This window comes from Hyperoodon ampullatus, assembly GCF_949752795.1.
Source record: "Hyperoodon ampullatus genome assembly, chromosome: 12".
Classification (NCBI taxonomy): Eukaryota; Metazoa; Chordata; class Mammalia; order Artiodactyla; family Ziphiidae; genus Hyperoodon; species Hyperoodon ampullatus.
In genome coordinates, this window is record NC_136925.1 from 75,412,983 (window position 1) to 75,440,570 (window position 27,588).

At 37.7% G+C, this 27,588-nt stretch overlaps 1 protein-coding gene across 4 annotated transcripts in view; it reads left to right on the top strand.

Annotated features, from left to right (window-relative positions):
• ESR1 (estrogen receptor 1) overlaps positions 1-27,588 on the top strand; it is a gene marked incomplete at both ends in the record, with an annotated part of 276,707 nt that overhangs the window by 71,636 nt on the left and 177,483 nt on the right. The gene's annotated exons all lie outside the window — the stretch shown is intronic.

The following is a 27,588-nucleotide window of genomic DNA, read 5'->3' on the forward strand; positions in this document are numbered from 1 at the left end:
TGAATTTCTTTCTTGGGATAGTCCAACAATTCTGTGAGACTTGTAGCTGCATGTGAATCCAAGCTTTTTCAGAAGGCAGGGTTGGGAATTCATGTTATTTTCTCCGTCTCTTTTGTTTTCTGTCTTTTCTCGCTCCTTTTTGGTATCATCTAGTCCCATGACTTTAAATACCATTTATATGCTGATGACTGCCCAGTTTATACCTTTAGCCCAAAGTTTCTCCCAAGTCCATGACTTCTGTATACAACTTCTCAGGTGCCTTCCTCACTTGAGTGTCTAAGAAACATCTCAAACTCAATTTGTTCAAACCTGAATTTCCGTTCTTTACCCTCAAACATGCTTTATCTGCAATCCTTCCCATCCTAGCTAATAACTTCATCTTTTGAATTGCTCAGGCTAAAACAAATGGAGTTAACCTTGACGCTTCTCTTTCTCCCATATCTCATGTTCAGGAAATTCTGGTGGTTCTATCTTCAAATATTTTTGGAATCTGACCACTTCTCACCACCTGTATTGTTGACACTCTGGCGTGAAACACCACCATCTTTCTCCCAGCTTATTGCTAAAGCCCTATCTGCTTTTTTCCTTGCTTCCCTACCATCTATTCTCCCTAAAGATACATTAAAAATGGAAATCAAATCATATCACTTCTCAAAACATTGCACGGCTTCCCCGTTCACCCAGCTGACGTCATTACAGTGGCCAGAAGACCACGTCTCCTCCCCATTCTTACTTCTTTCACCTCTTTTCTTATTCCTCTCTCTCCCGCTTACCCTAAACCACGTGGGTGTTCTTACGTGTCAGGCGCACTTATGTCTTGGACCAATTACTCTAGCTTTTCCCTCTCCCTGGAATGTCATTCCCCCAGATATTTGGACACCTAACTCCATCACCTCCCTCAGATTCTTTGCTCCATTATCAATTTATCAATGAGGCTTATTCTGATTGTTGCATTTAATAGCGCAGCCCACACATCCCGCATTTTCACCTTCTAATACACCATAGAATTAATTATTAGATGATTTATTGCTTGATGTCTGTCCCCCTTACTAGAGCATAAGCTCCAGATGGGTGCTTACAAACAAACAAAACATGCTTGTATGTTTTGTTCACTGATGTATTTCAAGTGCTTAGATCAGTGCCTGCATCTAATAGACAGTCGAGAAATAGTTGTAGCATGCACGAATTAATAGAATGAATGAGCACAACTGAAAGTACACTGTAAGTGTTGAGCTATGAATAGATTGAGCATCAAGAGTCCTGTTTTTCTAATGAAGGGAGAATATCTGCTTGGAAATTAAAACCTGTATAGGAATTAGCTTTCACCACATAGCAGAACCTCACCTCAACATCTCAATGGCAATACAACAAGAAGCATCCATTACACGTCAGGGAGAGACTAGGAAGCTGCTGATATTGGCAGGGCTTACTCATATGTCGGGAGGTCAGCGGGCTGTTTTGGCTGGAGCAGCTAGGATGACTGAGTTTTGCTTCACACGCCTCTCATCCTCCAGCAGGCTAGTCCAGGCGTGTTCTCCCAGTAATGGCAGAGGCACAAAAGACAACAAGCCCCAAATCACAAGCCCATTTCAAGCTTTTTGCTTGAATTATCAGCTGATGTCTAAGGGCCAATGCCCGTCAAATGGCTGAGTCCTTAGGTTTCGTGAGAGGGGCCTTCAGAGTTATCTGGCAAAGGTTAAAAAACTGGAACCATTTTTGTAATCTATCACAACCAGAAATATGAACTTTTCAGATTTGAAACTGAAAAATAATTAGAGAGTCATGGACTCTTAGCACTTGGAAGGGACCTGTAGGTTCATTTACCCTTCTTCCATACTCAGTGTGGGAATCCCCCATTTAGCTTTCCTGACAGGCTGTGTGAGGGGTGCTGAATATGGATGTGAATTTTATCTTCGCGCCTCTCTTACATACATGATGAGTGGACACAATAGGGCAGGAAAAAAACCAGGAGTAGGCGTGAACCAGTACTTCTGGAAAAATATGGGCTTGTTTCAGATGTGCTGTATTTCCCTAATTCATTTAGATGTAGGTTTCATGTATGTTACAACTGGTTATGAATGGATGTTAGAAAACAATTAAATGTAAGGCTATTTTAATATTTCAGTAGAAGTTCACTGCATATATAAAATGAACCAAGAAACACTGACAATCATACTTTTACTTTTGTATAAGTTATAGTTAGAATACTGATTTCATTGTTTTATGCTGAAGTAATTTTGATTGCTTATTTAGAGGTCATTTTGGTTTTTAAAGGACAGGAAGAGGGATCTTCATTTACCTTTTCTCGAATGACCATGTCTCACCTTGAATGTTAAAAGAAATGCTGACAGGTTTTTAAAAAATTCCAGAAATCGGTCTTTCTTGTTTCTATAATTTGATTTTGCAGAAGCAAATCATTTTTGAGATGATGTAATGACCCCTTCTGTCAATAGAATTTACAAAATGCAGAACTTTGGGGGCAGTAATTGTATGAATAAATTGCTGTTTTCAAATTCTATAAGCCTAAGACCTCATAAATTTTCATGTGTTTACATTTTGTTTCAATGATTGTGATTAGGATAATAAATGGTGTTTAGAGCTGAATGAACTTAAAAGATCCCCTAGTCCACCTCTTTGTTTTTCAGCTCATTGTTCTTGTCCAAGTCACACAGCTAGTTAACCACTCAGACCAGAAGCCAAGACTCCTGACACCTGGTTCAGGGCTCTTTTCATTGTATTGCACTGCCTTACTGACCTGGAGTGATTTAAATCATCATGAAATGTAGACACATGTATAAGTAAGATGCTAATGTCACACAGACCAAATTATGACTTAGGAACAATTACTATGGGCACAAAATACTACTCTTCTTCAACAAAAACATTAATCAATGCATTTGGCTTAGTTGCACAGCAGAAGTACCACATTACATTTATATGGAGTGTGTGATGGTTATTTTAAAAAGAATTACTTAATATTTAATTACTTCCTATTGCTTAATGTCATTTAAAAAGGACATTTTCTCCTTCAGGCCAAGGGTTTTCACTATTTTCAGGTAACAGTTGCAATATTTGTTGAAAGCCCATCTGTTTTTATTTTTTAAATATTTAGATTATTCTGCTATTAAACAAGGTAACTTTGTCAAGTAAAAGGAGACCTGGCTAAGGGTCCAGTCTGAACCTGGCTCTTTCAAGACCCTTGGGCAGATCACTTAATTCTTCTGAACTCAATTGTCACTTTTGAAAAATATGGGCTTAGGACTGAGTGGTCTCTAGAGCATCTTTCAAATCTTAAATCTTGTGTTTTATGATGGGAGGGTCAGAATTTAAAGCTTGAGGTATGTATACAAGTTTCCCAGCATGAGGAACCACCTCACTAGCAATCATATTTATATTTCAAGCTAAATTTGCAGAGCAACCAGCAACTGGAAACACCTGTTGGAATGGACAAAGCTATTCTCTTCATTGATTAGCTTGGAAAGTCAGTCTCTTTGGAGTGAAGAGTGTCACCAAAATGAGTTTGATGTCCATAGTGATATGAGCAGATAGCTATAATATCACTACACTTTTTTTAGCCACATCAAAGAAAGAGTTCAAGAACAAAGTTTGTTGAGATAGGACTTTGAGAAGATCAGTAAGTTCTTGTCTGTTATTAAAGATGTAATAGTCATGCCTAAGACTTGAGTCCCAGGAGCTGGTGAAACCTTCTAGTGTCTGCCTTGTGGAACAGAGAAAGGAAGAGGCTGAAAAGATAGTGAATTTTGAGAAGTACCTGGTTAAATACCACACAAGGGCGTCTGGTGAGTTTTCCTTGAAAACTTATCCAGTAGACGTAAACCAACACACTTTAGGTGAGACCTCTTGGAAATCACGGAAATATATGCCAGCCCTAAGAGAGACTGAAGGTAAAGTGAGGAGTCATTATAAAGACATGTTCTGGTTACATCTGGAGGTGACACATTGTTTAGTTTAAGCTTGACTGAGCAAATAAAAGGTAGTGAGAAACATACAAAGTTTGTACCTAGGGGTTGATATCTTTAAAAGCTTGCTTAAGACTAGACTAGTTACTATTATATTTATTTTGTATTACATTTTTGGCACTGTTATTTAGAAAATTTTACCTAACAAATGCCAGGTCAAGTCCAAACTTCTTAGCCTAAGTCATTTACAGATAACCTTCACTGAGCATTTACTATGTGAAGGTGTTTGGAGACACAAGGGTAAAACATGGTCACTGAGCATAAGCTCTAGATAACCTAATGATGGAAAGAGATTTTTCACATAAAAGGTGACCAAGCCCCCTCATTCCCTCAAGAGACCTAGGATTGGAGTTGGCCTAAAAATTCCTGCTGCCTCAGTTTACCCCCCAGTTGTGACCCTAGTGATATCTTTCAGTGCTCCCAGGGATCAGGCAAGCTCAAGTTTGCTGGCTGGCCCTTTGTACTTTGGGGTTTCAACTTCTGGCTGATATTCATGGGGATATGTCCTATTGCCAAGTTAAGTTAAGTCCTGCCCATACTAGATTTATTTCTTTCTCTCTGTGGGTCCCAGTCTCATAGAAAACATACTTGCATGAAAACGTTAACTACTTCATCAGGCTCTTCTGAGAATTAAAGGCATGAATTATCTTTCGATAATTAAAAATGGGCACACAAATGTTAGGTTTCATATTTCATATATGGTGTAGCATGGTGGTTATGTCTTTAACTTTGGTAATCAGACCCCATGGTTTCAAAATTTAGCTCTGTCTAGACGCGTATGACCATGAGCGTGATACTTAACTTCTCTAACCTCAGTTTCTTTATTTGCCAAATGAGGACAATAATAACATCTACCTAACAAGGTTGTGTGAGAACTAATCTATAGCTTTTAGTATTGTATTTGGCCTGTAGTGAACCCTCCATAAAAGTTGGTTACAGAAGTAATAAAGAGTACATTCAATTTTTGCCTTATGTACTTAATTCCAGTCTCCATATAAAATTCAATTCTACACTGTCACAATTAATCAAGGATTATTTAGTAATTAATTATTATGTATTTAGTTCAGCTTGGATAATCAGTGATATATAAAAGGTAGTGCCTAGCCTCGAGGAACCTATAACTTAGACTCCTGCCAAGCCTGACGTTCAGAGTTCTCTATCTTCTGAATCACACCTATTTTTTTTCAGACTCTCTTTCCTACTGTCCTAAGAAAACTTTGGCTACAATGAGCAGGTCTGCTTTTTGACCACAGAATGTACCTTATCCCTTTCTGCCTCCCTTCAATCTGAAGTTAGTTATTAATACTTTCTTTATTAGTAGTAAGTTTCCCTGATGGCTGAAGCCCCTCTCTTTCACTCGTTTAGGACTCCCTGTAAGTCATCACCTTTTTCCTATGAATAGCTCTTATATTCCTTCCCTGTGTTAATCAGGTCAGGTGAGGTGCTTGTCAGTATCCTGGTGCTAACCCAGGTACTGAGCATCCTGAACCCTGCCAGCCTGAGGACAAGCTGGACACACTGGTGTGCAGCCAATTCCAACTGCAAGAGAGCAGTTTCTGCCATCTTGACGCTTGACTGCTGCTTGACCTCACCACCCTTGATTTTTTTTTTTTTTTTTGCGGTACACGGGCCTCTCACTGTTGTGGCCTCTCCCATTGCAGAGCACAGGCTCTGGACGCGCAGGTTCAGCGGCCATGGCTCACGGGCCCAGCCGCTCCGCGACACGTGGGATCCTCCCGGACCGGGGCACGAACCCGTGTCCCCTGAATCAGCAGGCGGACTCTCAACCACTGCGCCACCAGGGAAGCCCCACCCTTGACTTTAACATATACTTCATTGTCTACCTTCTGCCTCCTCATTTTCATTTCTAATCTTTGGCATGATCCCATCTGCATAAAGCTTTGATTTTTGACTACTAGGTTATTTATCTGACTGCTCATTTCTCATTGCTAGAATTGTGTCTAGACTTTACTGTCACTCATAGATACCCGGACCACTGGCCTCAGATCTGGCCTCAGTACTGTCACTGAGTCTCATCCCTAGGCTGGCCTCTCGAGTGGTAGAGTGCCCACGCCCCTTAGCTTCTGGTCCTTTGATTGTGCGGTTCCACCAGCACCCAGCCAGCTGCCTGGTACTACACTTAATATATCTTTGTTTATTTGAACACTTAATTGAATGGGACATAGGATTCACCTTCTAGGTGCCAGATTGAGTTCAGCCAAGCTAACGACTTAGTACTGTATTTTAAAAATATATTCGTCTCATATCTATGCAGTTAGCTTTTTAATTTCTGGAAGCAGAGAGTGTCATATTCTTGTTTTATTGATAGCACAGTGATATCTTGTAAGTATTTGTTATTGATGGTGAGTTTAATGCTAATAGGAAAAGGAGAAGTGGTGGTTCATCTTAATGTTTAGATAAACCATTCTCTTGGCATTAGTCTGTTGTTCAGATCACTAAGCATGACTGAAGTAACACCACTAATGGTAATCATCTCTCCCTCCCCCATCTTTCTCCCTCTCTCTTTTTGCCTAGTGGATAGACCTGGGGGAAATGTATTATGCAATTTTAGGCATAAAAGGTAATGACACCAAATACTACAGCTATCATAACAAATAAATAAAACTGTACATTAAGTCAAAGAAAAGCAAGTTTTAGGAAGTTAAAAAAAAAGCCGTTTCCAAATTTATTAAGTTAAAATAAGATTTCCTCATTATTGAATTATTTGGGTAATATTTAGTATCACAGGTAAGATGAACTATTTTGTTGGTTGTTGAAACTTTTTATAGATATTTGTTTTGAGAAGTTCTAGGTATAGCATCTTTATTGTGGATAATTCCTGTTTTATTTTTCCTTTAGCCTATAGTTTTATGTTCCTTATTTTGTTTCTTGAGGATTCAAAATATGCATTCTGCTATACATGGGAATTTCCTATAAAATATTAGTTGTAGTACGATGGTTTCATAATGAATTTTCCAGGTATTCTTTCTTGCAGGCAGATATTATTAGCTCTATTTTTAAAAAAACATATTTTCACACATTTTTATTCCCTCCCTCTCTCTCTCTCTCTCAATGTGGTTTCAATTCATTAAATGAAAGATTTAAAAAAATAAGTTCTAAGGATTTTCTTTAATAATAATTGATTTTGGAATAACTTATCTATGTTTGCTCCAGGGCTGCAGTTCACCATTTATTCACTTGAGGACTTCCCAAAATTAAATGTTGTACATGTGCAATTGATTCACTTCACATGGATGTGTTTTTTACTCCCAAAGTGATGTAGGTTTCTGACTTTTAATATTGGTAATGGGTCAGAAAGTTGCCCATCTGCATCTGTCAGATATTCAAGGAATATATTTTGAAATTTAACCACTGGGAGGATAAGGAAATCAGTACTAGGTGACTCTTTGATTTAAATCCAATAAAAAAAATTAGAGAATCATCTGATACAAGGACAAATAACAAAACAAACAAACAGCAGAACAAACCCTAGCAAGATGAATTTCAAAAATACTGAGAATATTAAAAGAATAAAATACAGTCAGCCCTTTGTATTGTGGGTTCCACATCCACGGATTCAGGCAACTGTGGATCAAAAATATTTGGAAAAAAATTCCAGAAATTTCCAAAAAGCAAAAAGTAGGAATACAATTTTATTTTTTTTCCATTTGGATAACCAAATTGTCCCAGAGCTATTAATTAAACAATACGTTATTTCCTCATTGATCTATAAAGCTACTTCCTTTTTATATGAAGCTCCTCTCTAAGAGAGAATCTGATTCTGAGCTCTCTTTGGTATTTCTTTCCTCTATTTGTCAATAAAACCACAGTTTTAATTTCCATAACTTTGTAATTACTTTGACTTTTAATCCTTCTTGAAAAAAATTTGTTCTTTTTCAAAATTGTTTTGGCTATTTATGGCTACTTTTGCTTCCAAAAGAATTTTTAAAATCAACTTTTAATGAAATTACATTGAATTTATAAATTAGTTTAGGGAGGTTTGACATCTTTATGATACTTAGTCTTCTCACCCATTAACATTATATAATTCTCCATTTATTTTAGGTCTTTTTAAATGACTTTTAATAAAAATTTAAAATTCTCTCCCAAAGGTCTTGCATATTAAAAAAATTACTCCTAGCTATTTCGTGTTACTGACATTTTAAAGGCATATCTTTTTAAAAAGTTACATTATCTTATTGTTTCAGACATGTCATATATTTTTTAAAAATTTACAAATTCAGGATTGCATTGCTTATTCATTTAAAATTTTCCCATGTTGCTGAGTATCCTTCAATATAAGATTATTTGTGCGGTTGCATTAATATTCCAAAATGGAATACTGTAATTTATTGAATTATTTCCCTAATTATTGGTATTTACATTGTTTCTTGCTTTCACAATTTTAAACAGAACTGTGAACAGCTTTCTTGCTAAATCTTTGTATACCATAATAATTATTTATTTAGGATTCACTCCTAGAACTTGAATGGCTGAGTCAAAAGTTATGCACTTTTCCCATGACTTTTGATATATATTGTCAGAATCAATCCAGTGGTGTTGGTTCAGAAATCATAATATCACATAAAAGAACAGTAAACATTACAAATTATGCTATATAAAGATATATTTCTTGATGTGGACTATATCATGAAGAGAGCAGAATATAAATAATATTTAAGTATTTTAATTATTTAGGCTTATACTGAGCAATAAAGAGGAGAGTGAATAAGTGAATGAATACATGATTCTGGAAGGGTACCCAACAAGAAGCTAGTAGCAGTTAGCCCTGGGTAAGGGTCTTATGCATGATTTTTATTTTCTACTTTTTTCTTCTCTGTCTTTTCTGTTTTCAACAATGCACGTGAATTATTTATGAATAAAATTTAAAAAAACTTTGATATTTTTATATAGGTTTAATGGAATAATATTTCTCCTTCATGTCTTTAATTTTTAGGAAACTTTCTTCATGGCAATTCTTTTTATATGTTTCTTTCTCTCTTCTAGGAATGAGGTTGCCAGCTATCTTACTGTAACAACTGTGTACTTTATTCTTATTGTGGTTAGCTGCTAAATTTCACAACTGTAATTATTTTATTCCCCATTTGGTACTTAACTATGTTTTAGGCAAGCTCAGAAATATCATGGAGTGAGTTTATTCAACATCAGAAACATGATATTGAAATGTCAATAACCAATGACTGTTTTAGAGTCAGTCCCTCTTGAAGGTAAACAGGGAACAAAGAGATTTCGGGAACAATAAAAGCTTTCCAAACAATTGAGAAAAAAGTTGTTTTGAAACAATAACGTATGCCCCATCCTTTTATTTCAATGTGTTTTCTTAAGGCAATTACTGGCAAAGAGTTTGATAATATTATGTTTAAAGTTATCTTTTTTCTCAGCCAGGAACCCCACTGCCATCAGGTTTTCTTTCCGAGAGATTTTGTAACTGGTACACGGTAGCTCATTCTCACTGCCTGCTTCACGTCTACTAGCAGCACACCTTGTTCCGAAATATTGCGAAGTTGAAATGTTTTTATTTGGGCAACTTCTGCAATCAAGGTAATTCACCCCAACTTCAATGAATAAGCTGGAAAAGAGCAAGCCAACCTCTGTGACCTTAAACTTTCACTGAAACTTAGAGATGGGTTAGCTCAGCTGGTGAGAGTGGGGTGCTAATGACACCAAGGTCGTGGGCCCTATCCCATTACAGGGCAGTGACACTCAGAGGAAGAGCCCCACTGCCTTGGCACAGACTCCCTGGGACATCTGCTAGCCATTCACAGTGAGGCAAAGGAGTGTGGATTTTTTAGTGAATCATGTCGTAACTTAGGGTGTCTCCAACTCGGAGCCAGTTGTGGGATCAAGGAAGGGAGCCAACTGAGGCTGAGAGAGGGGCCCTAGAGTGTCTCAGGCCAGGACACAGTGGTGGAGGATGAGAAAAACTAAATGGGCTTCAGGAAGTGGGTGTTAGTCCAAGCACTGTTTTCAGTGGGTGTGGCACAGAAGACTGACTGGGCTCAGCCACCAGGAGGGTTCTCAGGCGGAGTCGCGGCATAAGCCAGTGTCAGGTATCTGCCTGGAAGGGACAGGGTCCTCCACATCAGAAAGGGCTCTGGGGCCGGCGTCCATCACTGGAAGATGCGTAGGCAAGTGCCATAAATGGTTCCCCAGCTGCCACTGAGTTCGGGGCTGAGACTCACCTCTGAAAACCTGGGGCAGAAGCATGACCTCTAGAACTTGGCCAACTGATCTGTAGGGGAGTGATGTAGGTGAGGAATGGGGGACGTTTGGTGACCTGCACAGTTATCTGCTCAGGTCTTGGGTGTGGATGTGGAAAATAGGCTGTGCTGAGTCTGGGAGCCTGATGTAATCACAGGTTTCACCAGAGGGACAAATAGGAAGGCTGACATACTGTCTTTGTCTGCACTGGCTGGCTTGGGGCCTGGGAGAAACTGAACTGTAGGTGTGGGCCACAAACAAATTCAGCTGTAAGACGCTGTGAATGAGGAGACAGAGGACAAAAGAGGGGGCACTGTGACCAATTATCAAGGCTGCACAAATTAGGTGGAGAGAATGTTCTATTGGCAGTAGCATCCTTTTCATCTCTGACATAGTTCCTGAAGGATATACTATATATCTCATGCAGACTGTTCAGTGGAATTTCTGTGAGGAGGGAAATGTTTGGTTTGGAAGAAAATAATTTCTTTTTCTTTTTTTTTTTGTCTCATTAAGAAACTTGTGTTTCAGCTTGTGTTATAGTTATATCATATGTTAGTACAGTAGTACAGCAAAATATATACATCTATGGGGGGTGCTTGCTCACGTATTTTTCCTAATAGAGATGTGTAATCAAAAAAATATAGAGCTCTCTGGTCAGTAGTATAACCTATAGACAAAGCTATCCCTGGGGCTAACCAATGTGATTAAATATCCTTAACTCAGATATTTTGATAAAGTAGTAACGAGGGTAGTATAGTTACTGAAAGATTTTCTTTACAGTTTTTTCAATAACTCTATTAGCCAGTTCACTTGTTATAAGTTTCATAGCTCTTTTATACTCAGTGAATTTTCCTGTTTCTTCCCATGTCTGTATCTTTCCGATGTTTCATTTTCCTGTATCTTTATAGCTCCCTCTAACAATCTCTGAAAATCAATCAGAAGCTTCAAAATGTGTCATCTCACTTTGTAACCTGCTCTGACTCCGGAAGGGCCTGCCTCACAGCTGCCTCCATAAGTGATGTAAAATGAATACAGTGCCAGAAATTCTAGTCCTGGGAGCATCTTCTTACTTAGGCTTATTTATTGCTCTGATTTAGAGATAGCAATTCTGTTTCCATTGCCTCTTCCCAAACCAATTAGGTTAGACTCTCTGAGGGAGGTTCCCAGAATTGTTTTCAAAACTCCCCAGGTGGGCTTCCCTGGTGGCGCAGTGGTTGAGAGTCCACCTGCCGATGCAGGGGACACGGGTTCATGCCCCGGTCCAGGAAGATCCCATATGCCGCAGAGCGGCTGGGCCCGTGAGCCATGGCCGCTGAACCTGCGCGTTCAGAGCCTGTGCTCTGCAACGGGGGAGGCCACAACAGTGAGAGGCCCTCATACCGCAAAAAGACCCCCCCAAAACCCCAAAAAACTCCCCAGGTGATTCTAAGACATGCTATTTGTTCTCCTCGAGCACTGTTCAGCATCCTCAGATATTACTTAGTTTTTGCACATTTGTCTACTGTATGGCCCAATAGGTACCCACTAGCCACTTGTGGCCATTTAAACTCAAATGAGTTAAAATTAAATAATATTATAAATACAACTCCTCAGTTGCACCAGCCACATTCAAGTACCCAGAATGGCTAGTGGCTACCGTATTGTCCAACCCAGCTGTAGAGCATTCCCATCACCACAGAGAAGTCCATTGAGCTGTGTTAACAACTGGGAAACATCAAATTGGAGAAGTGAAGGAGAGAGGGTACAATACAACAGAAACCCCAAAGCATTTGGTGTGATTGGTAGATACTGTATCTTACATTACATTTGGAACTTAGTTTATGAATCCCTTCATTTTTAGATTCAGTTGAAATAAGTTTTAACTTAAATGAAGGACTGGTTTGATTTTATATGATTTGCTTACCCTATCTTTGTTTAACTTATCTCCCTTGTTAGAGTGTTTCTAGCAGCATCTCACTTAATCCGTAACTTATTTTTTGTTGTGTGTGTCATTTAAAAATAATTCAGTCATAGGGCTTCCCTGGTGGCACAGTGGTTGAGAGTCTGCCTGCCGATGCAGGGGACATGGGTTCGTGCCCCGGTCCGGGAAGATCCCACATGCCGCAGAGCGGCTGGGCCTGTGAGCCATGGCCGCTGAGCCTGCGCATCCGGAGCCTGTGCTCCACAACGGGAGAGGCCACAACAGTGACAGGCCCGTTTAATGCAAATAATAATAATAATAATAATAATTTAGTCATAGAGGTTATCCTCTCTGAAATCTATATTGCTTAATGGAAAAGGTGAACAGCTGGTGAAAATCGTCCCAAGGTTTCTAATCCCACCAAACGAAAATATGGTGCCAGTCATTGCCTTGTACCGTGACATTTGTGAAATCCAGGGAGGGAAAGATCTCATGCTGTAATAATACATCAGTATAAACACCCTAGTAGGCCAGTCCTACAGATTCTTATGATTACAGGAACATTAGGAGTGGGAGAATGTCAACCTTAATATCATTTTCATTTATTAAAAAGCAAAAAGCTAAGAGTAGCCATTTTACCAGCTGAGTCTTTACTGACTTTTGGTGAGAATCACTTTCTCAAATTACTTGAAATCCCTTTCTTGACACGATGCTTCCACTTACACCGTTGTGTAGATTTTCACCTGTACCTCGTTTGTCACTTTGTATGCCCTTCTGCTATTTCGGACACTTTTATTAAGTCCCTTCCTTGCACATAAACAGAACACATCAGTCCATTAATGGAACTCATTATGCTCATTTGTCTTTGCCAAGAACTATTGGAAATGATCACAAATGACTATGTAATTATAATTAAGATCTTGTAGATGCATTTGCTTTATTTTTAACAAGTTCATTCTGTTAAGTTTCACCCTATTTCAAATAATGACATTTGCGGGTACAAAGAAGAATTATTAAAATGGCAGTTTAACACATATCTTTGGCAGATAAGCTGGTTATTGTATTTGATAATTGTAATGAATAGCTGATAATATACAGATAGTAACTCGAGGAAGTTTATTCTTTTCGAATACCTATGAGAAACTTATTCTGATAGGACCTGGTAACCAAAGTGATCTTTTTTTCCCATTTTAGTCCATATATCTTCAGTTTTAATTTTGTTCTCCCAAAGAAGGCTGAGTCCCAGTGTGATATTTCAGATTTTGTAAAATCGTAATATTATGAAGAAGAATAATGTATATTAGATCTTCTTTTCACATACTGAGCTAAAAATTATAAGCATCACTAAATTACCAGAGAATTCTTTTAACAATCAGGCCCTTAGTTCAAAAATGATTCCTTTTAAAAAGGAATTATTGTGATAATCTTGTAATTTTCAAAGTAGCATCTTTAGAAACCCCCTGTCCACCATTATTCTTCTTGTTTCCATTCCGGATAGTTCATCAAAACTTAAATTTTTCTTTCCTCTGCTGCATGTGGGCTTTACGTGCCTTCTCTCTTAAAAAATAAAATCTTTAGTTTCAGGAGCTCTGTGTTCTATTCCTTCACTTTAAAATCATGGGAAAAATAACTGTCATTTCCTTATCCCTGTCTCCAATTCCCTCATCATTTTCAGCAAGCCAATTTTCTCTCTTTTTTCTGTCTACTGTAAGGAACTTTTTACTTTGCTTCATTCTCTGCAATTCAGGGCTCACAATTTCTTTGAGCTTCTCAGATTATCCTTTGTACTTGTGTCTACATTTTTATTAAAATATCTTCAGCCTTTTTTGACTTCATCATCTGTACATTGCCGTATTTAAAACCCATCTGCTTATTGATTGAAACTAACTCTCTGTCCTGCTTAATCATATTGGATGTGTAACTTCTGAATGAGTTAAAAAATCATCATGTACTGTGAAAGAATTTGCCAGCATGTTCATGTTACTGCATAGTGTGCATTGAAGCTGAAGTAAAATAACTCATAATAAATATAATATCAAGAAACGATAGTGAGAATCTGCATATCCTGTGCACTGAGTGAACAGTCAATAAGGCAAATCGTCATGACATTTGACAAATCATAGTAGTATTGGGGGTGGTATAGCGAGTAAAAGGGCATGGACATTGAGATTAGCAGTCTTGAGTTCTAATTTTTTGTCAGTTCCTAATTGTGTGCCTTTGGGTTAAGCCATTGTTACCTCTACAGGCCCTTTCATTTATAAAATTGGGGTTAATATCTCAGATGTTTCAATGAAGTGGTATGTAAAGCACCCTCCACAGAACATAGTATAATCGCCTCCATAATGATAATTCTCGTCCTTCCAAGAAATGGGCACTTGTGCTTTGAATTCAGGATAGGTGAACTTCAGCCTAGATATAACCATTTTATTATCATTATTGCATAAATGTACTCCATGGGTAGCTAAACTTGCTTTCACTTCCTCTACCAGCTAAAACCTTGGTATCAGCTCTAAAGAATGTATTAGATGGAATAGCCCATCTGATCAAATCTCAACTAAATATTCTTTCTAGTTTTTAAAATATTTCTTATTCAGTTACAAAACAAGTCTATCATCTGGCTTGAAACAATTTCTTCTACCTTTTCCCTAGTCAGACCATTCAGACAGTCATCACTAACTTAATGACTACACAGGCTTTTTCTGGGAGGCTGGAGGCCCTAGACACTGAGGTATTCCTATGAATAAACCTAAAATCCATGTGTTCAATTCTAATAGCTTCTTTCTTAATTGAATCAAAGCCCTGCCAGTTTAAACAGGATAATTTCAGATTGTTTACTGGACATCCCAGAGTCACAATAAAAATATACTTTATATGCCATAACCATTTCCAAAAATATAGTAAGCTTAGAAGAGATATACACTTACCAGTTGTCAAGAATCAAAGAATTTGATGAAGCTGATTATATATGGGGCTGTGGCACCAGCCCTCATGAGAAAGGGCAGAAGTCCCCCTGTGTTCTCTCCACAAGGGACAGTGTGCTTCTGGGGAAGCCCTTTCCTTACTAAGAAAGCTGGAATCTGCAATTAATTTTCCACCTATATCTCCCTTTGGAACATATCCTAATTACATATCTATAATTTCATGAGCTATGAGTAAAGTCTAAGAACTTTTCTCTGAAATGGCAGCAATAGGAGTATTTTTTTTTCATTTGAGCTACAATCTTCATTTTGATGCTCAACTCTTTATCCTTTATCTTAACTTCTGATTTGCACTAAACATGGGCAAAATGACTGGCTTTTAGACATGGACACAGGTGCAATACGTATGAGGCCAGGGAACCACCTAATTATCTTCACAAAGTATTAGGACTTCAAAGAATTCAAAGATTCTGTAAGTTCGACTTATGACTGGACTGTTATTATGATTGATGTGTTATCCAAGCCTTGAGCTATTTTTACAGATGTTTTTTTTTAAGTTTGCATCTTATTTGAGTTTAAGAGTGTTCCGGCCAGCTTATTTTGGAATATCTTCTGCTACCCTAACTACTGACATCAGCTTTTGCATTCTGACTGAGGACTTCTTTCTTTTTTTCTCTCTCTCTTCCTGCATCCTTAGCAGTGTAAATCTAGTTTCATAGGAAACCAGTAGTTATGTCAGGTTGCTAGGTATCTTCCCACTGAAGAACAAGTATTCTGGAGCAGCATATATTTAGTATTTGACATTTAATAAACATGCTTAAGATATTTTCAATAGAATTTCAGCTCTGGCAATTGTAAACAAAGGATCCAGTCGGTATTTGTTAAGGCAAACAGATGTGGACACGCTTCCTGCATCGAGATGCATTAAGTTTTCTGAAAAGTGGATAAGAACTTGTGAGAGTGAATAATGGAGTTCAAATCAGATGGGGCAAGATATTTGATATTCAGGAATAAATCACAGTATAATAAATCTGTTACTTTGCTTGGATTGAATGAGGAGTCACTAACACTGAAATATAGTCAAAGAAGAGGAAAATGGAGATTTTATAGAGGAGAGCCTGGCCCCAAGGTGATACTTCTACCCTCAGTGGAATGTTGTCTTCTTTGAAAGGCGCTGGTTCTAGTCAGTACATGAAACATTCATTGATCATTACCTAGGAAAGCTAATTTATTTACAAGGTATAGAGTTAAATCTAGCAGGAAACACAAAGATCTAGGCACAGTCCTTATCATCAAGAAACTTTCAACTCTTGGCATGTTTCAGAGAGAGAAACTTTCTGGCTTGGGGCAATAGGGGCTCCTTTGGCATAAGTATGGTGACAAAGAATTGCTCCTGCTGTATCAGTGGTAAGAATGAGATATTTCCTTTTGCTGAGCTTTCTATTAATATGGGTTGTAGAATTTTGTGATCCTTAAGGCTCTTGATAATTCTGTTTCCTCCTCCTCTATTATTAGTACTTGTTCAAGTCAACATTTTAGGGAAGGAGCCCAGTGATTTCTGTTAGCTACCAGGTCAAGTAATAAATTCATCATTTAACATATATTTATCGAGCCCCTAATTTGCCCAGGTCTGAGCTGTAGGGTGTATGAAAGACTTCTAATAGATTTAAGGTGACAGAGTTCACAAATGAGAGTTTGTAGAAAGGAATAGACCCTTTTAAGCCTCAAGAAATATGACATTCACCCACTTGAGGATTTGTTAAATCACCAGCAAGGGTGAACTAGTCTGTTGATCCAGTTGTAGGATTGTTGTAAGATGACTGTCCCACTGGCAGGCACTTCTTGTCCAAGAGAATGTAATTGGGTGTTGGTGACTCAAGCGAGGCTGGGAAGGCTCATCCATGACCAAATTAAAGACAACAGGGACTTCATTTGTATCCAGTGCCACACAGATCAGCATGAGACAGAGAAGAGACCCATGGGGAGGTGGGGAGACAAACTGTTTCTTTTATAAGTTGGAGAAGGGAAAACTGCAGGTCTGAGTAGCAGAACTGCTAAGAAATGGGAGAAAAGTGAGAACTTCACAGGCTAAACCTTGGTGTCTTATTTGTTCCTCTTGGCTACAGAATGCCTGCCAGCAGGAGACTCATCACTAAGATATTACAGGGAAATGAAGCCAGGCAAGAAAAATATGTATTGCTTTTCTCCTCACCCCATAAATTTTGTTATTAATAAATCAGATTCTTATAGAACAGCCTGCCACAGCTGCCTCTAGAAACAAGGGTTTATTAGCCGGATTTTTATGAAAATGCACAGTAGTTTTATGAATGAACATTATGCTTTTAAGTCAAAATGGATATCATTGAGACCACATGGGATCGTGACTTACTCCACACTTGATTTGGACCTGGACACTTGGTTTTGTTGCTGGGATAAGGCAGCATGATTTGACATGCAGTTAAAGGTGTGGTAACCTGTGATTGATTTCCCTTTCTTGGCACTCCCTGTCTAGACTTTTGGGAAAATTCCAAAACAGTGCATTCCTATATGAAGGCTACCTCTTTGGTTGCTTCAGCTTCCAAAAGGGACATTTGTAAAGCAGTACAGCAACAAATCAGAACAGGAACAATACAATCCATTTTGAAATAAAATTTCATCAAAGTAAACTGGATAAATTATCAAATATTATCAAAGCAAATTATGGTTTTCCAATACGATTTGGTGAAGAGAGAGATGAATACTCTCTCTGCACTTGCTTGCAGAATTCCTTTTAAAAATAATAACATATATGGGTTTTGTTTTCCAGATTGTAAACATAAATACATGCTAATTGCAGAGAAGAATCACTGTGTACTTCTGCAGTTGGTGTTTGTCAAGTGCTTTTCTGGCAGACGACGCCAGCTCAACAGGGCAGAAACGTGGGTTGTTGTAAACTTCTGGGCACACACTCTACGATGGAACAGGCATGACCAGGCAGAGCTGACAGTGTATTAATTAAGCTTTCTCCTGTCATAGAACTTCAGCTGCTCCCTTCCATCATTGCTGAGTTCTTATTGTCACAGCAGATAGGAACCTAGCTCTAAGGGCCTGGGAAGAAGCATGAAGACTGGGCTGGGGTAGCATGATTGGCCACCATGGGGGGCTCTGGTTACTCTTATGCCAATGGCATAATTAGAGCAGGTACCACTGGAGTCCTAGTTTAGGAGGAAAGGGGGGAAATGTGCTCTTTGCATCCACAGGAGGAAACACTGCTCATCTGTACACAAGTTTACTCATCAAGGACCATTAACTCACCATGGTTAATCACCCCAAAGGAGCCTAATGTTAAGAGAACTTGCCAGTTTATTTGAATTTGGGTGCTGGCAGATGACACCATGGGATATTATGGTTCTTCTTCATGAATACTGCAGTCTATTGAGAGGTTGATAGATAGGCCACTGGGCTAGAGGAGAAGGACCAAGTTAGTTGGTATACAGCACTTGGGACAATTGAGGTTAACTGGTGGTGGTGACAGTAGCCTGGTGGAAAAGTTAATAATTAACTACTTTCAAGGAAAACTGAATTAACCAATCTTGTCTGGGTCATGTACACGACCTTCTCCCCAATACTAACAGATTTATTCCAAAGTTATGTAAGATAATGGAAACAAAACTTAACAATATGGGGAGGGGACAGAGGAATCAAGTCATAAAATTAGACCACAGGGCACTGAGGTTACAGAGCTGGATCAGGAGACTGAATGTGGAAAGACTGATCCTAACTTACTTCTTTTATTTAACCATTTATTTAGGACTTTTGCTACTTAAATTGACCACATAAAGTGCGTTGCCTTACCAGAAAGACCGATTTCAAACACTGCTATAATAAAATTCCAACAACTGGAATTCCAAGATGTTTTAATATATGAAACTTGTGTTATTAATATATTCAATTTGATTCTAGGTCCTACCGACTCATTTATGTATTCCACCGCCATATCTATTGAAGTCTAGTAGGTAATTACGTCTAATGGTAAACAAGACAGATGTAATCTCTGCCTTCATGTGGTTTGTAATTGAGTAGTCTTTGATATTTTGTGGTGATTGTTGTATGTCTTTAATAGGAGACGCTTATAATTTTAACTTGTGTTAAACACTGACCATAACTAACTCTCTCTCTCTCTCTCTCTCTCTCTCTCTCTCTCCATCTCCTGCTCTCTATATATTTTAGGAAAAGATAAAAAGCTACAACAGGGTTAAATTTATGTGCCCAGTTACAAAGCTTATTCTACATCCTGAAAACTTTTTAAGCAGCAAAGATATAATCTTTGTAGTTTCAATTTATAAGTCGATGTTTCTGACAGCCTTAAATTTTCCTCTTGACTAACTCCATGGTCTTCTCCATACACAATGCAATCATGAATGTAGAATTATACTTTGACGCAAGCTCTTGGGTAGGATGACTCAGCTGTTCTCCTTCAACATAGCGGCCTGAATGGCAGTGACTAGTTATTCCAAACAATCAAGAAGCAGTATAAAATTAATTTTCATGTTATATAAAAGCACTTCTTGCTCAGTGTTTTGCCCTTGACTTTTAAGAACTAAATTTTTCATTTTAGATCAGTTTTACATTTACAGAACTATTGGCGGGATAGTACAGAGAGTTCTCAGATGCCCCACACCCAGTTTCCTCTGTGGGTAACATCTCATACTACTATATGGTACTTTCATCACCATGAATGAACCAATATTGATATTTTGCCATTAACTGAAGTCAGTTATTGTTCAGATTTCCTAAGCTATTACCCAATACTTTTCATCTGTTCTGGGATCCCATCAGGATATATTATATTAAGTATTCATGTTGTCTTAGGCTCCCCTTGATTGTGACAGTTTCTTTGTTTTTGATGACCTTGCCAGTTTTGAGGATTACTGGTCAGATATTTGGTGGAATGTCTCTCAATTTGGATTTGTCTGATGTTTTTCTCATGGTTAGACTGGGTTAATGAGTTTTGGGAGGGAGACCAGAAATGTAAAGTGTCATTGTCATCACATCATATCAAGGGTACATATAATCAATCAATATGACTTATCACTGTTGATGTTGACCTTGACAACCTTACTTGAGGCAGGATTTGTTAGGTTTCTGTATTGTAAGGTTATTCTTTTCTTCTCCTTTTTCACATAGTTAGCTTTGGAAGGAAGTGCTTATGTGCAGCTCATACTTAAGGAATGGGGGGTTATGCCTTAAGGCTGGAGTACTTACATAAATTAGTTGGAGTTGTCTATTCTCAGTTAATTTATTTATTCAGTCACTTATTTATATCACTATGGGCTCATGGATATTTATGTTTTGGGGTATAATCCAGTTCTTATTTATTTTGCTGCTCATGTTGTTCCAGCTTTGGCACTGGGAGCTTTATGAGTTGGCTCCTGTATTCTTTTGACATACACATCATTGAGCGATTTTTTTTTTTGAGCACATTCTTCCTTTCAGTTCTGTCACTACAAGATGGTTCAGACTCATCTTGTATATTTCCTTCCCCAGTCCTAGAATCAGCCATTTTTCTGTGGAGTCATGGTTCTCTTATTGGAAACCAAGATCTGAGCAGTAGATATACTTTCTGTTCCTGGGATATTGTTACTTCTAGGACCTCTAAGGTGACAGTGCGAGGAGATATATGTGTTTGTACTAGCCCATGTATATAGACCTATTTATAAATATTTTTATTTATATATTTTTATACAGCTTAACATCTGTATCTGTCTTAAGCTAAACATGAATACACACTGATGTCTCCAACTCTTACCATTACAGCATGGATCATTCTAGTCTTCCCTTACTTACAAGTCACTTCTTTCTGCAACAATGTGAAACCTGGCTCCCATTATGTGCCATTCATTTACTTAATTATTTAATTCCAACATACCTAAGAGTGGTTTCACAATTCTTATAACCTTTAAAGGCCAAAGGGGCTATACACAAACACTGTACTCTAGTTGATAAAGTTATAACAATTAAGGGTCTTTTTATGGCCCAGAATGGGGTCTGTCTCAGTGAATGTTCCATTGGAACTCGAGAATAATGTGTATTCATCTGTTATTTGATGGAGTCTTCTATAAATATCAATTAGATCAAGTTGATTGATAGTATTTTTGAGGTCAATTCCATTCATATTGATTTTCTGCTTACTTAAGTAACCAGTTATTGGCAGGGAGATAATGATGTTTCCAACTATAATAGCAGATCTATTTTGCTTTCCAGTTCTAACCTTATTGCCTCCCAACAGAAGTATCTTCAAAAAATGGATATAATATATGAAACAACTGTTTTTAAACCTTGGATATCAGGCAGCGTGGGGCAGTGTTTCTTGAGAAAGGGAAAATAGATGAGGTGAGCCCTACTGTTGCTCCAACTTCCTGCCTGGAGAGAAATTCGAGGCCATAGCCAGGGAGGGGGAACTCAGGTGTAATTAAACACAGAAATTAGTACATGATGGTTATCCGATGAATAACACAAGAAAAGAAAAAGATGAAAGAAAAGCTACAAGAATGAAGGAGGTAGAGCCACTAGACTGGAGTGGGGTCCGAGATTGACTATGGAGGAAATGAGATTTTACTTGGGATTTGGTGGCCAATATAAGAGGAGTGGAAATTGTACAAGGTGGTGATGTTGGAAAGTATTATAAAAAGTGGCAAGGCCAACCCTGTTTCATAAAAAAGTAAAGGTTTGTGGAGGGGATTTGTAAAGATAAATTTGAAAAGTACTTTGGGATTATTTGTGGAAATTCATGAGTCAGTGTAGTGTTGGATTTTATTCAGTAGGTTAGTGGCTTTTTAAATTTAAAATACAACCAGTATACTCTTTTAAAAATGTTATTTCCCTAATCCCAGTACAAAATACATACATATATATATATATATATATATATATATATATATATATATATATATATATATATACAGCTGCTTTAGACAAAGGTGGGGAACGGGGCAACCAGAAGCCCTAATTGTACCCCTACTGCTTAGAATTGCCGAGAGTCTTCAGAGCACAGTTAAACAACTGCTGTAGCTAAGGAGGTCTTTGAGAGCTTTAGATGGACAATACATAACAGGATAAAATAGGTGTGTCATGGAGATTTTTCAGTTGCCAGTTGATTTGATTGGAAGGAAGATTGAAGGTAGGCAGGGAGACAAATTAGAAGCTGCTGCATCAATCTAGGCAAAAAGGGAGAAGTGTGTGAACCACGATGGTGACAGTAAAGATAGAGTGAAAGGGAGTAAAGGAAGAGATATGTGAGTAAATACAGGTTGGGGTGATTTGTTGGATGTGAAAGGAGGGAGAGGAAGAGCATTAAGTAGCTTTAAATGAACTGGATAATTCATCACCTCAAAGTGGATCATTGATGTACCGTCATCAATGATCCACTTAGAGGCTATGATAATATTAATAATAATCTATAATTACATAATTCACCTGGGTTGAAATCTCTGTGCTGCTCTTGGTGTGACCTTGGTCATGATAGTTATTCTAAACTTCTTTTTTTTCTGTTAAATGGGGACTATACCAGTGCCTACCTTACAAGATTCATTTCTAGTATTTGAAGGGAAAGCATTAGAATTGATGCAGGGAAGTTTCTCTGGTGCAAGTTTCATTAGTTCTTATCTTTATTTAATTCTTAACTAATCAGCACTCCTGTTTTCTTCAACATGTTGAATTAAAAAGCTTTTAGTGTATTTCTCTGCCTGGGTTTTTAATACCTCATGAATAATGTGGAATTATTGAGAAACAAAAGAAAGGTGATTATGCAAATGTTTGAAATATTTAATAATAAATTAAAGTAGTCTTGGGAAATTGGAGAAATAACTTTACTGAAGTTATAGTAGCTTTTTGTAGAGGCAAAGGGTACTAAGAAGAAAAAAGATCATTTCAGAAAAAGAAAATTTAAAAAGCAGAATGCATTAGAAGCAAATAAGCCAATGAATTCTATTACTTAATGAATATTCAGATAGCATATTCATTTTTCCTAAGATATAATGACCAAGCCAAAGAGTTTAAAAAATTTTTAAAAAAGGATGATTAAATAAACTCAAGTATTAGAAGCAGTCTTTCAAAACTCCTAGTTTGATGCATTAGGACAGAGCTTTTTATTTTAGGGCCAGGACATAATTGTTTAAGCAGTGGATATGTCCCCAGCCCCTTTCTCCCTGCCAGGGCTCAGCCCCTACTGATGGACCTCCCCAAGCCCAGGCAGCCTTAGAGAGATTCCTGAGGGATTTTAGAGAGTGCCCTGGGCATCATCTCTCTCCCTTTCGTTCTCATTTTCACATTGGTCTGTGCTTATTGGTTTAATAAATGTCCTGAAATTAACACTTCCTAGTGGATTAGAATCACTCAAATTCACATTGAGTATTACTAAGCAGAGGTTCTATACGCCGCTTCTAAATCCTTACAACAGTGTGACAGGGTATTAGGGAAGGCTTAACCCAAGGGCATAAAATTCAAAGTGGTGGCATTTCACATGTGTGGTGGGCTTGCTTGATGAGAGAGAGTTTGTTTCTCGAGCCTGAGGGTAATCACTGAATTATTGTAAGCTTATGAAATTTTAAAAGGAATGTAGGAAATTTGCTGTGATACAACTCTTGTCTAATCAGTGACACAACTTGAGAGCTAATAACGTTTGTACACGAGCATATCCGTTACATGACATCTGAATTGCGCTGCTAAATATCGTGCTCAACCATTCTGGGAAATTACATTTTGGGGTACTGAATGGCAATACATCTTGTTTATATGGCGTTACAAGTCAAAGTCCTACTTATTACAAATAAATGTCTTGACTGTCAAGAGGCTGCCTGTTTAATATTTGCATGATCTAAGCTAATTGTTTTTCTTCCCCCCTGCTTTGTGAACTTTTGTTAAGGTACCAAAATAGTTAAAATAATTTAGACAAAGGAAATTGAGCTTAAGCAAAAATACTTATCAATCTATGTTGTCTGGAAAAATTCTTGGTAGGGAGCATAGAATGAATTTTTAAATTTATCTCTGGATTTCAATTATGCGTGCCACTCCATATAATTAGGAACTGGCTGTATATTCCATAGTGACACAGGCTGTATTTATTGGTTGTGATCTGCAATTCTCATTTAACCTAGGTTAAGATAGTAGAAGTTGGGCCATTTTTCACCTGTTCCACTCAATTCCAGTTTGATTTTTTTTTAACTACTATGAAATATGCAATATTATCACTGGTAGTGACACCGATATGTCACTACTTATATGACAATTACTGCTTACAAGTAGAAATGGTTGCTTTCCTCATTGAGCTGTGCCCTGGGATCCTATCACATGCAGTCGGCCACACAATACGTACAACTTGCTATTTTTGTTCTGTTTGTATATTTTATAGAGGCTTTGACATTTGAAAAATATGGAACATTGAGGGGTAAATTTAAGAAAATATTTGTTAATGCTAATTGAATCTACCTTACCCTATTTGATGATTTTATAAATATTTAGCTCTTTCCTCCATCTCTCTGGCTGTGTTTTACTATTCTGCATTCCAAGCCTGTGGACATTTTTGTCTTGTGTTCAACAACGTGAATCAAATATTTGAGACTCAAAGTGGTGTGGTGATTCAGCTCACTGCTCTAAGTAGTGCTGTACCTAAACCATTTGAGTAGTCAGCTTTGAAATTTCTCCAAGAAAAGAAATCTCATGCATTGGCTCAAATGTAACTTTGTCTCCTAGAGAAGCCTTCTTTGTCTCCTCCGATTAGCACCTCCTCCTCCCTTCCATAGTGTTTTGGGCAGTTCATGCATTCATTCTACAAATAACAGAATAACTTTTGATTCATGGCTTTCTCCCTCCAAGCTGAAAACTTGATGGAGGGTAACATGATCTTTGTTTCCCACTGCATCATCTGTGAATATACATTGTAAGTATTGAACAAATTTTTACGAAAAGAACAAATACTTTGGTAAACAATTTTTTATAACTGTCACTCCTAGAACCTGAATTGAGTTTAAAATTCTTCTTCTGGAGATCAGATTGTCTGATCAGATTGTATGATTGCTGGGAACTTTTAAAGTGGGTGGTAATACTATGTTTTGTTTTGCTTCATTAACCTTCTATCTACTTGTCTTTATTTTGGAAATCTTTTTAAATGAAGATAAATTACAGTTATAACATAAAGCATCATCTTCATTTTTAAAAAGTAAAATGCATGTGTATAGTCATAACTTGATTACTCAGGTAACTTGCTTTCATCTTAGTGTAAACAATATCACCTTTAAACCATTTCTTCTTTATTCAAGTCACTTGCTTTTATCTCTCCATGTAGATCTAATATTAAAAGATTTTATTGGAATGCTGCAGCTTTCCAATAAGATCTGTCCACATTCTCTATCTCTTTATTAAGTTATAGAGTAGGGGGACAAAGAGTATTTGAGTTATACTCTGTTTAATATTGAAGAACAATGCATTTTTTTCACCCTAGTTCCCACCCAAAGTAGGTAAATAACAATCAGAATCATCCTCTCAAAATTCTGACCTCAGAATTTCCTAAGAAATGTGAACCTATAGGAATTCTTTGCTTTTGATCTTCTTTTCCTGTTTTTCATTCCAAGGCCACTGGTCTTACATTCTAAATGGAAGAACATAGAGTCCTACAATCTCAGGATAGAAAGTATATTGAAGGTCACGTAGTGCAAATACTGGGTAATTGAATGCCTTTGGTAACACCCCTGTAAAGTCTTCGTCTAGCCTATTCTTGGAAACCTCCAGTGATCTAACACGTCCTTTCCTGCGGCAGCAGATTCTATCTTTGTTGTCAGCTTTGACTCCTACAAACTGATTCCTTGCAGTGAGCTCTAACTACTCATAGTTTCCACATATTTTTTCTATTTTACCCTTTGGGCTCATAAAGAGCAAGTTGAACCCATCTCTCTTAGTCAGTTTGGGGTGCTATAACAGAAATACCATAGACTTCATAGATTAAACAGCAAACATTTATTTCTCACAGTTCAGGAGGTTGGGAAGTCCAAGCTTGACAGCACATCTGGTGTCTGATGAGTGCCTGCTTCCTGGCTTGTAGGCAGCTGTCTTCTCATATCCTAACAGGGTGGAGAGAGCAAGCTGGCACCCTGGCCTCTACTTATAAGGGCACTAATCCCATTCATGAAGGCTCTACCCTCGTGACCTAATGACCTCCCAAAGGCCCCACCTCTGAATACCATCACATTGGGGATTAGATTTCAACATATGAATTTGGGGGGGGGACACACAAACCTTCAGACCATAATGCCATTTTATATAGTATAGCCCATGTGAAGGTGACACTCATGTTTCCTCAAAGTCTTTTTTTCTCTAGGCTAACCCCTTTCACTTCCTCAGTGGTTCTCCATGTGGCCTGGTGTCACATCTCCTCACCATCCTAGTTCCTCTGAGTAGATTTGTTTTGCTTGTCTCTGCAACATCCAGCACTGAGTGTGATACTCCAGGTGTGCTCTGATGAGCTGAGAGTAGGCTGTGAGCATCACCTTCCTCAGTTCAGATATTATACTCTCGTTAGCACATCTAGCAACGAAAGAGTTGAAATGTCTGACTATGGACAACGACTGGTCAGATACAACGATTCTTCTCATTTTACTTCTTTACTATTTTACTTCTAGGTGTCCTTAAATTTGTCGACTTTGTTGGATATGGTTTTAAAACTCTGTTAACTGGAAAAAAAAAAAACAAACTTCATTTCAGAGCTCGGATCTTGCATCATACTTAATAGAGAATGGTCTCAGACAAGTTCATTAACCTTTCTAAGGCAGCAGTTTTATAGTATTTACCTTACAAGAATATTGTGAGGACTAAATTAGTTGTGAAATGCTCACATGTAAAGTATATATTAAAGTGCTTAAGCACATGGTGAGTGCTCAGTGCATGTTAGTGATAATAATCTTTACAATTGTTACTTATTCCAAGAGTTCTGGGAAATGCTTATTTTAATACTGAACAAATAGGAAGGGTTGTGGCTTCATTATATTTTTAGTATTATCTAACATATCTAATCTAGACCTACAAGAATAAAAGCTATACATAAAAAATTCACCACCGCACGTTTGTTCAAATGCCTTGACAAATTAGAACAAAATAGAACAAAGTTCTGACATTAGTTATTCATTTCGAGTAAGAGAACAGGTGATATGTTATAAAGAATGTTGACTTCTCATGTCTTTAATATTAAAAATAATTGTATTAAATTTTTACCAAAATGATTATTTCTTTTATATAAATCTAAGAACTGCTGCTATCTGCCATATTTTGGAAAGATTACAGTTCTTGAAATATGGAAGCTAGTGATCATTTTTGTCCTTTAAAATATTTGTTTCTGCTGATACATTTCAGCACCACAGCCTGGCCTTTTCCAGGTTAAGATGCTGAGCCAAACCTCAGAGTCAGAGTCTCTGCAAAAGAGAGTGGAGTCCCCCCCCGCCATAATTTAGTTAGTGGAAACCACAGCTGGTAAATCTTTGGGGGGAAACTATTTTCAACTATTTAAAAACTTTTGTATCAGGAAAATAGAAATACATTTGTG